The sequence below is a fragment of the Eulemur rufifrons genome, chromosome 17 (assembly GCF_041146395.1).
Source record: "Eulemur rufifrons isolate Redbay chromosome 17, OSU_ERuf_1, whole genome shotgun sequence".
Classification (NCBI taxonomy): Eukaryota; Metazoa; Chordata; class Mammalia; order Primates; family Lemuridae; genus Eulemur; species Eulemur rufifrons.
In genome coordinates, this window is record NC_090999.1 from 86,948,834 (window position 1) to 86,964,142 (window position 15,309).

A 15,309-nucleotide genomic window follows, 5' to 3' on the forward strand; every position below is an offset into this window, starting at 1 on the left:
AGTCCACTTGCTCAAGGATTCTTTGGGAGTGGCTCTGGCTATGGTCCTCAAATTTGGCTCAGAATAAACTTCTTTCAAATATTTCAGAGTTTGGATTTTTCCATCCACACCTTCAGACTCTGCAAATAATAATATAATTATCAGACACAAGCTATAAAATCCAGCATGTTTAATGTCTTTAAAGGTGTAAATGAGAAAACCAGCAACATGAACAACTGAGAGACCACCCAAAATGATGAGTTAGAATGTAAAAAAATAAAATTTGCATAAATGAAGATACATGCGATAAATTAAACATCAGAACAGTAACCAATGAGAGCATGAGTGAAATAGAAAATAAGTTAGAGGAAATTACCAGAAAGTCAGAAAAGGAAGGAGCAGTACAGGGAGAAAGAGATATAGAGAAAGAAAAAGAGAGAGAGAATAAAAGAAAAAGTAAAAGACACAGAGGACTCTGAGAGGTCTAACATATATTTAATTGGAGTTTCAGAATGACAGAAGAGTAGAATTAAGGATAGGTAATTCAGAGAGATAATGGCTAAGATTTTCGCCACATTCATAAAAAAATATATAAATCTCCAGAATCACAAAGCACAATAAATTCCATTCATGGTAAATAAAATGAAACCCACAATATCTTCAAAGAGTTGAGAAAAATAAAAGTGAACATTTAATTGCATACCGAGTGAAACAATTGTTTAAAAAGAATACACACTGCAAGAATTTGACCAACAACAGACCAACAGTTGAAGGATACATCTGAAAGAAAAGGAAGGTTATGCCAAAAAGAAGGTCTGAGAAGAAAGTGTGGCAAGCACAGAAAATGGCAATGTGAGCAATAATCTAAATAAATATTTATAGACTGCATAAAATAAAAATAAAACTTCTATTCTCAGCAGTACTGGATAGCCTAACTGACACTTCAACTGAAAATTATTGAAAATGCCAGAAAAAAATATATTTTATAGACTTTAAAAATATATCAGTGAACTGTGAAGGATCTCTGAGGGCAAAAAGTAAGTGAAAGGGGAATTTAGAATTTTACGTAGGAGTCGGTGAGCAATGGGCCAAATCAAAACTGTGGCCTGTGTTTTTATGTCTCCACAGCTAAGGATGATTTTTACAGTTTTAGAGGATTATTAACAAAACAAACAAACAAAAAAAAGGAATATGCAACGAAATCATGTGGCCTACAATTATGTGGACTGCAAACCTTAAAATATTTACTGTATGGCTCTAGACAGAAAAAGATTGCCAATCCCTGCTTCATAGAGTCCAGAAGATAAGTGGAGTCATAAATTTGGCATTTCCCTTAAGGACAGTTGCCCAATTTAATACAGCGACTTGATTTTTCATGGTTTCCCAGGGCCTAGAGGTGAGGGGGAAAGTCCAGAGCCTCCCCAAATTGTAGAATCTTTTGATGATGACATCAGAGTAAGGGAGTCCTAGAAACACAGATTCATACCCAGTGTGCTGCAAGGAAAATAATCTGCCTTGAAAACAGTCATTGACTAAGGGGAGGAAAACTACCGGCTCCCTAAGGATTTGCAAGGATTAATTGGTTCTCAGCTAAATTTGCATCTGAATCCACATAACCTGAGAGACTCAAGTTGTGAATTCCTTTCCTAGTTGGAAAGGAATATTTTCAAACGCCTAGCAGAAGCAAACATAAATCTGCTCCATGGGAATCCACTTTCAATTCAAGCATAAGAGAATCCCCACTGATAAACTTCCAAGAAAAATGATTGCATATTTTTAAAAAATCGTAAAACCCTCAGACTTAATGAAGAAGATAGCAATATCAGACTCATAGAGACTTAAAATACTATAATTATCAAACAGAATATAAAATAAGTATGCTATGTTTCAATATATGAAACCATGTAAAATATTATATACAGCAGGAAGCAATCAAAGATACCTTTGGAGAAAGTATGGCTAATAAATAATGTTCTAAAATCTAAATACCATCTTTGTTCATAGAAACATTATTTTCCTCAATATATATTGGCAATGACACGTCTATTACCACAGAAATCATTGAGCAACGCAATGCCTTAAATATCACATTACAATAACATAATGTGGTTTTGTTGCTGTTGCTTCTTCTTTTTTTTTTTTTTTTAACTCAAACCTCCAAATAGGTATCTATGGTAGCAAAGTCATTACCTAAGGAAAATACAACTCAACAAAGAGAGAGTTGGTATGATAAGAAGTCAGATAATGAAACACTTTTCACTTTACTTAGATATGTCAAGGACAGACCACATGCCAGCCATTGTAATAAGTGATGATAATATAGAAAAAGGCCAGACCCCTTTCTTGTCCTCAACTAAGTGGTATTCTAGACAAACCACTGGAAGATAAATAAAATTGAAATAGTAAATCAAGTAGATAGCCTTTAATTGCAACACACACACACACACACACACACACACACACAGAGGAATGGCACCATTCCAGTCTTGAAAAACAGGTAGAAATAATGGAATCCTGGTCTGAGATGTTACTGGTCCCTGGGGTGATGAGTAACTTTAATGCTTCCGAGGGAAAAATTGGAAAGGCTATTCAGTGCAGTACCATTGAGACAGGCACTGAGGATTTGGTCTTCACGCTCTCCCAGAAGTCGGGCACAAATGGTCTTGCATTTGGTCATAATTACTTCGTGCATAAGCTTAGTCATAGTGGAATGATCAATTCAACCATCAGCATCCTTACACAAGTGTCATCTCTGTCCCCCATAATGCAGGAAGGACGGAGAATACATTACTTCACTTTCTTTTATCTCTATCAAGACTGCATTGTTAAAAATTTGCTCCTCAGCTTTTGCCTCTTTTGTACTTATTATGAATAAGAATTATTCAGGCCTCCAAAGTTGGGAAAAGCATTTGAGTCATTTTGGGTCCTCTGGGAAACAGGGAGATGTCAGAATTAATTAGAGGTAGTGCCTGTAAAGAAGGAAGCAGCAGAAGAAGTAGGCAGGGAGAGCCTTCAGACGACGGTACTGGTCCGACATCCATGAATCTCACTTTAGAATGGAAGTTCCAAAAGGTCAGAAATAGAGCCTGACACAGAGAAAATTTTCAATAAATGCTAGCTGAGTGAATAAATGAATTATTTTTGTGGAGGGGATAGAAAAGACAGAAGTAAATATCAAAAAATAAAATAAAATAACAGTATGTGTTCATGCTATCATAGTGTTTGATTAGCTAGCCAGCATGAAATTTGTTGAATGGCCTACCTCAGGAAACAAGGCTTTTTGGTGGGACTAAAGGGGCTTTTGTAAAACCTCAGGCTGCTTTTGTCCTGGTTGTTACAACTCTCTTTATTACTCTAGAAAAGGCTGCTCAGCCTGCAACTTTGTTGTTGTTAGAAAGTCTGGCAAACAGAGGGTGGTGGCAGCATATCCAAGCATGGGGGCACCATGCTGCTCACCAACCAAAACCTCGTGGGTGGCTCTGTTGGGATTTCTTCAGTCTAGTGATGTAATTAGTAGATTTCACAGGAAATCTTTCCCCACATAAACTATGCCTTTGGAGATTAAAGCTACGTTTCCACTTTTCTGATAGGCTATAAGTAAGCACTGGTTGATCATTTGTTGAGTGTACAATGTGAACAAAAGATTTGATCATATGAAGGACTGTTAATGTAGAAGAGTTAAAAAGATCCCAGGAAACTAAGGGAGAAGAGTTACAATCTAGCATGCCAGTTATTTATTACGATGCAGGAAACAACCTCAAACTTTGTATACAAAATGACAACAATTTTAGTATGTTCATAGACCCTGTGAGTCAAGAATTCAGACAGAACACAATGACATATCTTGTATTTGCTCCATGATATCTAGAATCTCAGTTGGGCATAATTAGGGCCGTACTGCAGGTTGAATTTCCATGAATTTGCCTTTTAGTCTCATGATGTTATTTTCAGGGTAACCATTTGGTCTCTATAGTTACAGCATCTATTATTCATTAGTTACCTTTTCAGTTTATTTTCCGATGATGATTTCTTTCATTGGTCAGGGTCACTTTGAGCAGCTATCTGCCCTTGACATGAATAAAATGACTCTTTTTGAATATACTGTGGTCAGAGATGGGAAAGGCTTAACAAATTACCAAGCAGAAGGGCCATAAATAATTGCCAAAGTGTATTAGCATTTTAGACACAAAATGCCATTGTAGTTTAAGCCCCTACAAGCCTTCCATTTCCATTTTTTTTCTAGTAATCTCTATTGATTATATGGTTTTCTTCCAGAGGTTGTATTAGTTTAATTACCTCAAGTCATTTACTGTGAATATAAGTAAAAAGAAAGTGTCTTTCTGCTTAGGATCCTCTTGTGTTCTTTATAAGAATTGGAGTTTCCAAAGCTACAATTTATTTTTACAGTCAAATTTCATTCTCTTCTGCTACTTATTTTTCCAGCATCATTTTGGAATCAGTTATGTTTCGAACCTGTCCTTAATTATTTAATTTAAACTTATTAAATTCATCTTCAGAAGTTGAAATTTTTCATCTAGTATGAGTCTCTAGTGCCAGAGCATAATAATTGTGAGGATGTCCATTTGGGAACTAGGAAAAGTTTCTAGGTTAATAATGAAAATATGCAAGACTAACTAAAATGTGATTCAGTTTATACAAAATCTGAAAGGATGGACAAAAATACAAAAGACTCTTTTTGTTTTAGGAAGGTTGGAACAGACACTACCTTTTTCTCAGAGAGCTTACAGTACCCTGTACTTCTCTGCCTCATTACCCTTAAGAGAATTAAGATATTTTTACTTAGATCCTTATAGGTATCCCTTCCTTAATGCATTTTCAATTAATGCCTCTGACCTGGCTTCATTATAATGAGAGAGTACCTAAGCATTCTTATTATACATTTTCCTGTCTGTGCTGGCTAAAAGTCTATGAAGATCTAAGTGTCTGTCACAACTGAAGACCCCACCAGTGAAACATGAACCTAAAAGACTCATTCTTCCTAATTCTGCCATTCTTGTGACACAGAAGCCATAACAACCCTGATATAATAGCCACAAATGATTAGCTCAGAAGCTTGTACCCAACTCAAGGACAAACAAGTCTTGGCTGGACATGAAGAAGGCCACCAGTCCCTCAGGTAGCTTGGCCTAAATTCTGCTCAATAGGGGTTCTCTATATATAATGGTGAAAAAAAAAATGACTACTCAGAGTCTGTCTCTTGGACCTCTGACAAAGAGATAGTCACCAAAATGTGCTATTTTTCTGTTTCTCTGCATGCCTATTTTATACCTCCATTCTGAGAATGCTCAGTTCCAGAATGACTAATAGCTAAAAAGAGGACAATGATTTCCATTTCTTGGTTCTTCACGGTCCTGTGTAGCTTTGCAATAAACTTCTTCTTTCAAAGGAATTCTGGATAAGATTGTTTCTCATGATCCTGTAGAGTCTAACTAATGTAAAGCACTTACAGATTTATTAACTTTCCATGTCAGGGCCCCAAAGACTACCCACAGCCTCAGTGATTCACTGGAAGTGCCCACAGGCCTAAGAATATAGTCATACTCACAGCTATGGTTCATTACAGTGAAAGGATGCAAGCAAAGTCCACAACGAGAAAAGGTATACAGAGTGATGTTGAAATGAAACCAGGCCCAGCTTCCAGGAGTTCTCTTGCAATGGAGTCACACAGGACGTGAGCACAAGCATTTACATTTTGTGTGCTGGGAGTATTTTTTTACAAAAGAAGAATGGGAGGTCCTTGAGACCAGATTGGTGTGTGACTACAGTGTGTAAAATAAAAAAGAGAGTGTGTCAGCTTTAGGCAGTTGGGTGTCTAGGAATTGGTTGCTATTGATTCATCCCTATTGAAGTGTAAGAAAAAGCCCCTTGAGTGTCACATTTTCAATCTGACACATTCATGAAAATTAGTAACTTACCAGCTGGCTGGATTAACCTCACTATTTCCATCAAGAGACAATCAAGAGCTAAACTATAGTCTAAGGAAGAATTAAAATAAAACATTGTGCATGTAGATTAGAACAGATGCTATGTTAATGGCTCTTGCTATATTATCTACTGAGCTTGGAAAGTCTCAATTTTCCTACTGGGGAAAGCCATGGGAGTATAGGTGGGTCTTGAACTGTCATCCTGAAAGGGAAGTCATGAAGCCAATGGTTCAGCTTCAATCTGGTTTTCTGGTTCCTACCTCCACTCTCATCCTTTATGTTAGAACCCACTTCTCACTGGTCCCTCCACTTCCAACCTGTTCCACAATGAGCAGGACCTTATCTCTCCTTATTCTCTTCTAAGACCCACAGGAAAGGTACAATCACAATTTTATTGGCTAATTACTTTTCATCAATGACTATTTCTTACATAAGCTTAACACATTTTAAACAATAAAAGAACATAAAAATTAGGCTTTTTGTTTGGATCCAGCTGACAATTACAAGCATAACTTTTGTTTTATTTTAAGCCAATAAATACATACTATGTGGAACAGCTGCCAAGGCTTTTCTCAGTTTCTAAATGAAGAGAAAACCATCGGCAGAGGAAGATTCTCACGCTTATCTTTCAGTTTATTTCTTGGCTTAGATGAGGACTATCCACAGAACAATTAATCATTTCAAGAGTACTACCTAAATTTGTGCTAAGTTTGGATTTGCACTCTTGCGTTCTTTAATTAACCAACCAAAATACTCTCTATCATGTTTATAATCTTTATTAGACTTAGAAATGTGTGCCTTAGAAGAGCACACATAAGCAGCTTAAAGAGAACTAATTTCAAAAAAGGAATCTTAACCAAAGGATAATGACTAAGGGCTCTCATTGAATCAAAAAAAGAAGAAAAATACTGATTTAGTTTCATGTACTATTTCAGGACAGATTTTTTAAACCATCGAACCATCAACATACCCAAAAGTACATTGTATCTTTCTTAATAGTAACTATAAATATCCAGGTAACAAAAACTATTTTCCATTTTGGAAATTTTCTTGAGAACTAGAAAATATTGAAGTGACCTTAAAGGGTTAATCAAAAAAAAATCTCTATGAACACAAGTTTAGTTGAGTAATCTCTAAAGCTTTACAAAACAGTCACTTGAAGGTAAGTGACTTGAGCAATTCACATAGTTAACTGGGAAGTTCTCTGCCCTTCATTCACTCAACATATAATTTTTGATTGCCACATTACAAAATCTGAAATCATACTGAAATAACACATATACTCTAAATAAAGATAGACTATGACTTTAATATTTTTTTCTGTTTAGGTAGAAAACTGAAGTTTAGAGCACAAGTAGTAATTAATCTCATCTTTTACATGAATATTAGGAAATTTTGGAAGAGGAAGAAAGATATGGCAAATAATCAACAACTACAAATGTTAATGCTATTAATGGCTTTTCAGTCTGGGGAGTAGACTAATTCACATCTCACTTTTCTTGCAACTCAAATTAATACCAACTCCAGAGCTCACATTCCATGGATGCAAAAAAGCATCAGTCACATGCTCTGGGCCCTACCTCCTAAGTCTTTCCTTGGAAAATGCAAGAATCATAAATATTTCCATTTATTATTTTTCAGGATCTCAAGGGGAAATTAAATTCAGCATATTTTGGGGCTTTGGCATGGGTTATTTTCCCTGAAAGTCTTGTTTAAATGCTTCTGTTTGAGCCAAATGGAGAAAATCCCTTTTTGAGGGTCAATTGGCCAGCATTTTTTGAAAATCTTTGGGAACCACATACTATTTCAATTTTCAGGAAAATTTAATGATTCTAAACTTACTTTCCATGAATCCAAGTCACAGACTCTGAGTTTTTCTGGTCTACATTTTTGGCCTTCACAACTGAACCTCAAACCACTGGCTAAATGTTGCTGTAGAGAAGAATCCATAGTCTAGCTTTCTAAAACAATTTTCCTTTAACTTTCTGTTTAATAAGTCTCTTTAGACAAATTACATGTCATGTATCTTACACTTGTGGCTTATAACCAACCAAGAATTAGAATAATAAACAGCTGTGGGCCTTTTTAAATATTTATTTTGAAGCTGACATAATTAAGAGCTATTCTTTTAAACAGTAATGTAATAGTCATTTTCATCTCTTTTCACTCATGTCAGAAACTTCCCACAAAAATTAATCAAATGCTTACGTGAACACTGAGTGCTAAACTGTCTTTTTGGTCCTAATTAGAAAGTAATTATAAAAAAACCCTAATGCACTAAACTTTTAACCTGACAGCATAATACTGGCAAACTTTTACATGAAATACTTCCAGATTAGCAACTACTCTACACACTGTCAGTACATGTTCCAAAATGAGATAATTCTGACCTTGCCTCCCCTCTCAGCAAAGTTGTCTTTTTAGCACACTTTATATTTCTTCTTTTTGAATTTGGTAGAGGTTTTTTTAAAGATTATTGCAAGCATTCATCCAATGTATTGGCAAAGTTTCTGTGAGGTCAAAGATGGAAATGAGACTTGAATATCAAAATTTTAAATCCGAAATACTCCTTATTTTATATCTCAATATAAGGCAATTGAATGCAAAAAGCCAGCAAAGTGTACTCTTATAAAACTAAAACCTGATCAAAATTATGTTCTCTGATAGTAATTTCTTGCCTCCTGAGTGGTATCACTTTGCAAAATATCATTGGATATCTGTAAATGCTTACTTCCCCTTAACAGCAATCTCCAATCAAGATACTGAAGCTAAACTAAAAACCCAAATTTCATCGTAGGACTTTTCTAAAAATAACTGAAAGTCTCTAAGTTATATATATATTTTTAAAATTTTATTCTACCATGACTTTAAAAATGTCTACTTGGCTTACTTTACTTAGATAAAATAAAACTTGAAACAGTACGTCTATATTGTCTCATAGAGCTCATTGGGAGACATACTCCTCATTCATGATTTTTAAATAAAAAATACAAAACATAAATGCAGTTGTATCAAAATGGCAATTATTCTTAAGTCCTGTCTTAAGCCATAATTATGTCTAGTAGAGAAACAGTTTTCTCTTTCCAGTGAATAAGGTATATTTTGTGGGTTAAAAAACAACAAAGGCATGCAATTTCAGAACTTTGTCACTCTTCTCTCTGAAAAAGGTAAAAACTTGGAATTATCATTTTTTTTGGAAAATGCAAGTGATGATGAAAGCTTTGGCTAGTGTGTGAGCAGACCTGAAACACACCACATGTCCTCTGCAGAAACGTTTCTTGTATAGCTTTTATTCCTCCCTATTTCTGTACATTATCATTTGTTTTTAGACAACTGTGTGTATGTAGTCTTTTTATTTTATTTTATTTCATTTATTTATTTATTTATTTTTATTTCAGCTTATTATGGGGGTACAAAAGTTTAGGTTATGTATATTGCCCATGTTCCCTCCACCCCCCCCAAGTCAGAGCTTCAAGCATGTCCATTCCCAGACAGTGCACATCGCACTCATCATGCATATATACACCCATCCCCTCCCCGCCCCACATCTGCCCGACACCCAATTGGTGTTATTCCCAAATGTGCACTTAGGTGATGATCAGGGAAACCAATTTGCTGGTGAGTACATGTGGTGCTTATTTTTCCATTCTTGGGATACTTCACTTAGTAGAATGAGTTAAGTTACTTACAGGGCATCAGGAACAGAGACACAAAATACCACAGGAGAGGCCTGTTAGCTTGATCTTCTACTTAAAAATGTGTGGTTCTGCACTGATGATACCTCACACGTGGCTGTACTTAAGGCTGAGTAACTCAGACTTCAGTGGATGTTCTAATATCAGATTATTACACTGACAGTATAAAACTAGACCACATCCCTGTAGGTAGGAGTGAGATTTTAAATAAATAGATTGGATATTCTGACTGCTAATCATTCAATGACAAAAACAAATATGAAGATGTAGGCTTTTCATTGGAAGTGCCAAAGAAACTGATTTGTCTCTCAGTACCGTAGGAGCAGTTTTGAACAGAGATGTTAAATTACTCCTTCAGGGTAAATTTTCTTTTATCAAGTGGCATCAGGCTGGCAACTGGGCCAAGCAGCACCCTGAAAAGGCTCCTAATTGGAGCATGGCTGGTGGTGTCTGCACGTAGTCACATTCTCGAGCTGTCAAAGTCTATTTGTACCAGACTTCTTTTTCATTATTTCCAGTCTTTCTGTATTCTGTTTAAAAGTTACAGCCTCATCTTCACTTTCTTTGTGAGTAAATGACGGACATTGTGTGCCAATCCTCAGGAGAAAGATGTTACTTTGGTGGAGAGAGAAGTGACAGGTTGAGAAGAACACACCTTGAGATGGCAACAGGTAATTAGCAATGGAGGGAGCAGTGACGATGGGAGTAGCGGAGTGTTGGTCCCTGTCTGGTTGACATGGCCAGTGCCCACCAGGACTGGACTTTGGGGCATGAAGAATTGCTAGGAAACCCTCTGCAATGCTGGAAGAAGGAACCTGCTAAAACTCTAGCGATCATACATTCAAGTGTGAATAAGGACTTTAACCATTTTGATTGGAACATATGTTCGGTATAATACTTGCCATTAAGTAACTGTATTGAAGTTTTCCTCATTAACCTTTGTTTTTATGCTCACACGGTGGACCTGAGACTGCTATCCTTAGAAAGGGTTGCTTGCAAAGTCGGCCCTTGGCCAGCATGTGGAATTATAGGAGCACGGGGCACAGACGCACAGGGCTGATGTGCATGTCGCAAAAGTGACAGAGTGTTGCAAGGGACATTACTCCTCATTATGTGCATAAATCAGTGTGTAACCAGACCAGTGAAATGGTGGTCAAAATGGCACTACTTTGGCATTATGGGTTGGCACCCCAAGTTTACTGATTCACTTATTTCTTAATCAAACAAATATGTATTAATCATCTCCAGTGTTTCAGACCCTGTTATAAGCACTGAATATAGAATAGTGAACAAGACAAAACCCTGTTTAATAAAATTATACAATAAAAATACTAAAAGAAAAATATAATGTCTAGTAGTAATAAGAACTATGACGAAAACTAAAACACGGCAAGGGAAAGAATAAAGTGTGGAAGAGCTGGAAGGTCAGAGGGGACAGCACCTGGAAGGTAATTAGTGTTCTCAATAAGGGCACTTATAACACTGGCAGTTTCCTTCCAGTGATTTGTGGACATTGAACATCTATGAGGTGATCAGAGCAGAGCAGGAGAACAGCACAGAAGGATTTTTGAGTGTGTGGAAGATGCCCAGAGAAACCCTGGAACAACAGGGAACACGTTGGTATCCGGTTGTCCCCTTGGGGTCAGAGCCATTGGAATTTGAGTTATTATTGTCAGTGTGACTTTGTGTGCAGAATCTGCTAAGACTTGGGGTATTTAGACTATAGAATTAATGGAAAAACATGCAAATAGAGTAATTGAGAAAGAGACTGGAGACATGGATCTGGAGCAAAAGTCAGAGATCACATCTCAAGATACACATTTGAGAGTCTTAGAAGCAGTGGTTAAAACAATGAAAGCAGTATATCAAGATGAGCAAGGGTCAAAGTTGGAGTCTTGAGGAGTGTTTCTATTTAGATTCCAGGGGAAGAAACAGCAGAAAAGAATCTTAGAGTAATTTGAGGGGAAGCAAAATAGAGAAATAGCAAAAATGCAAAAACAAAACGGAAGTATTGAAAAAGACCAGCAAAAGTATATTCAAAAAAAGCAAAAGGTTAGTCAATAGTGCTAAATTCTACAGCGAAAATGGGATAAATGCTAAGAATTTGTTTAGAGGATATATGGAAACTACAAGAGGAAATCATCATTAGTGTGGTAGAATCTGAAGCTAAATTTTACTGTTTGAATTTAGATGAAACAGTTTTAGATCAGGTACCTCAAGCATTGAGCCAAGAAAGTAAAGAGAAAGGTAGGACATTTTGAACAGGTGTGCCCACCACAGAGCTGGCATTTAAAGAGGCACTTATTAATTTTTAAATAAATAAATTGAATACTTGATGAGCGATAAAGAGTTTGAATTTATTTTTTTGATGAGGAATTCTTTGCAAATTTTAAAAGCAGAAAGGGAGAAGCCCATGGAAAGAGGGAGTTTGAAGTTGATATTAATAAAAAGAGGAGGAATAATTAGGAGAACAACCTGTGGAGACACACAAGGGAATCAGACCCACAATGTAGAGAGATGTGCACTTCCTTTGAAGCAGGAAGGATAGATACATCTCTCTTGATGTTTCAGGACGCAGACTAAATTATATAGAGGAGTCAATACTTGATAATCTTAATGTCCCTTAAGAAACCAGACTCAAGGTAACCAGGAGAAATTATGGGGCCTAAGGAGAAAGAGATCTGGAAATGACTCATTCTTTTTGCAACTTGTTTATAAAATGTCAGCCCTTCCAAAGCAGGGATGTTCTATTTTAACATCTATCCTACCTCTCCCCCTCAAATACGTTGTTGAAAGAATGGAACACCGAATACAAGTAGAGGAGAGTTTGCAGGTTTACAGGAGGCTGCTGATGGGCAGGAAAAGGAGTCTGCTTAGGCTGATTGTGCAGGTGCCAGTTGTGCCTATTGATGGCTTCCTACTACAGAGCTCTGACTCATTTCTCGACTTCGGGTTCTCACCACACAGAATACAATCTAAATTTACAGGTGTTCAAGGCATTTCTCAGTTTCTGTTGTCCTTTTTAAACGCATACAAGTTGCCCTGCATATACTTTTGCTAGGATGTTCAAAGAAACTCTTAAACTCAAGAATTGTGTGACTGGTGGAAAAGAACTTACATTCTACTATCAGTAAAAAGATGAGTGTATTTTAAATTAAATAGTTCAAACTATTTGTGTTTTCCATTTATTTTAAATAACCTACTTTGACCTCAAATTATCACATTTTTCACTGTAAGAAAACCTAATAACTATATTTTTAATTGTGAAGATGTAAAATTTACTTTAGCTACTTCAGAATATGAAAAGCTGGCACTCACCTCCAAACACACGACTGTTGAAAATAAAAAGCAGCTTCCTCACCTCCAAACACACGACTGTTGAATATAAAAATCCAAAAGAACCAAGAGAGCCAAGGAAAAAGAGAGGAAAATGACTGTAAAGAGAGCTATTTCTGGAGACAAAGGCTAAAATTTAAAATATATTTCCCGTAGAAATGATACCATAGTGACATCTAAGGATTTCTTGAATAGTACTGCTTAATAAATGATTTCATAATAAGATTTTTGAGGCCATCCTGGGACTGCAAACACAATTATACACCATTGCTGTGCAAAACCAAAAAGGCATTCCTAATCCCAAATGACTGACAAGTGTTGGAGCCCACTACAAGCTATTAATATTTTGTGATAGTCCTTATTTATATTTTGGGCATAGCCAATATAAGACTGTAGCCAATCTCAGGAAATGAGATGGCAAATAGTTTTCTTTCCATGTACCAACTTCAATCAGTTGGAATTATGTGTTAAAAAAACTCTGAAATCATGTTTTCTCTAGGCAGAAAACAGTGCTATTTTTATTATTTATATATTTCATACACATGCCTGTGAGTACGATATTACTCTGTTCTAGAAGATGGGAAAAAGAAACAAATATGAATAAAGTTAGTACAGGAGGCATGAAGGGGAGGGGACAGAGAAGGCAAACGGTGAGAGATGGAGAGAACTTCCACCCAGCAGCCTCCTTCCATGTCTCTCCCAAGTGGATAATTACAAGGAAACGAAGGCTTCAATGAGGCAGCCAGAGGAGAAAAAGGGGAGATAGCAGCTCCCCTGTCAGTGCAGGAATCCCTCAAGTCAGTACATTTCGGGGGAATATTACCTAAAATAAATTCATATGACTTGAAAACACCTTCACTATCAGAATTCCATTGCCGCCATGTCTAAAGTTGACCTAGGATAACTTTTATTTTCCATAAGCGATCTTATTTCTATTCTAGCTCATTTTAAACAGGAGCTCACTACTTGAAATGAGAAACTACATTTAAAACAATTAGCTAGAGGTCTCACTGCTATTTAAAAATTTTAACAACAAATAATAAAAGAACCCAATGGCCATTACTTTTGACTTGGCAGCTGGGCCTATACCATGGAAATCAATGTCTAATCGTGTCTCCTGTTGATTTCTGTGATTATAAATGAAGTCCAAATCTAAATAAGAGATATTTCTTATCAAAGCAAGATAAAATAAAGCTGTAAATTTCAAGCATTACCTGCAAGCTAAATGAGTCCAGCATTTTATTAATAGTAGGCAAAGGGCAGAGGGAGAAATTTCTCTACCTGCATTCATTCCATGTATTGACCTGGAACTAGCCTTTATAATTAATTCCTGATGTTTGATTTCATTTTATTTTGGTTTTAAGTTACATATATGCTTTGATTTCTCATCATGTTTGACATAACTTTTAACCTAAATGTGTAAAAATAAAATTTTATTTTTTTAAGAAAGTATATTAAGAAATCACTTGGAAAAAGGGACTCAGACTGATCCTCATGTTTCAAAAATTACATTTATATGGAGGCAGTGTTAAGAAAGATAGGACCATCAGTTTTCAAACCTATGTATCTCATCAGTGATTTTTAAAAGATAGTTAATACTTCAATAATTTGTTTCTGAGTATTGTTCTTTTTTCTGTTAAAGTAAAACAATTTCCCTTGGTTGCAGGTTAGTTTTTCTAAGCTTGCTCATCTCTATCCGCCTTTTTGAAATCTTTATGTCACGGCCAACTAATTAGCATTACAATACAAAATATTTCGTAAACTAATGATAATTTTGTGACTGAAGGCAAATAGTTCACATTGTATACATTTTTTGAAAAGTCTCAGATAATCATCATTAGCTCTTTTACATGTTAAAATGAATGTTTTGGTTTGCTAAATAATTACATTTTAAAAACAAAGAAAGAGCTTGAAAGAACCTATGGTAGTAATGGAAACTACCATCCTTTATAAACCAATTGAAACCATAATTACAGATGAAGGGCAATAAAAGCAGGCCAAATAAATCTTGCCTGAAAGCCGCTAGTAGAATTTATATTTTACTACAGTTATTTGATCATCATCACCATTGAAAGTTAAGTTAAATGTTTTGGTGGTGTTTTTATTAAGTTTTGAGATTGCCCATTATAGTGGGTGTCTATTACACAAGTCTCTGCAGTTGAATAACTTGAAAATATATACCAACTAACTGAATGTTTGTAAATAGTTAATGTTCACTCAAGCAGCCCTCTGTGGGTTTATCTCTAATGAGTGCCTTATCTAATCTCATTCAGTCTTTTGTCAGGAATTCTCATATGGATAGCCAAGTTTTCTAAAAATCAAACAATCAAATTGACATAAAATGCAAGTAATTC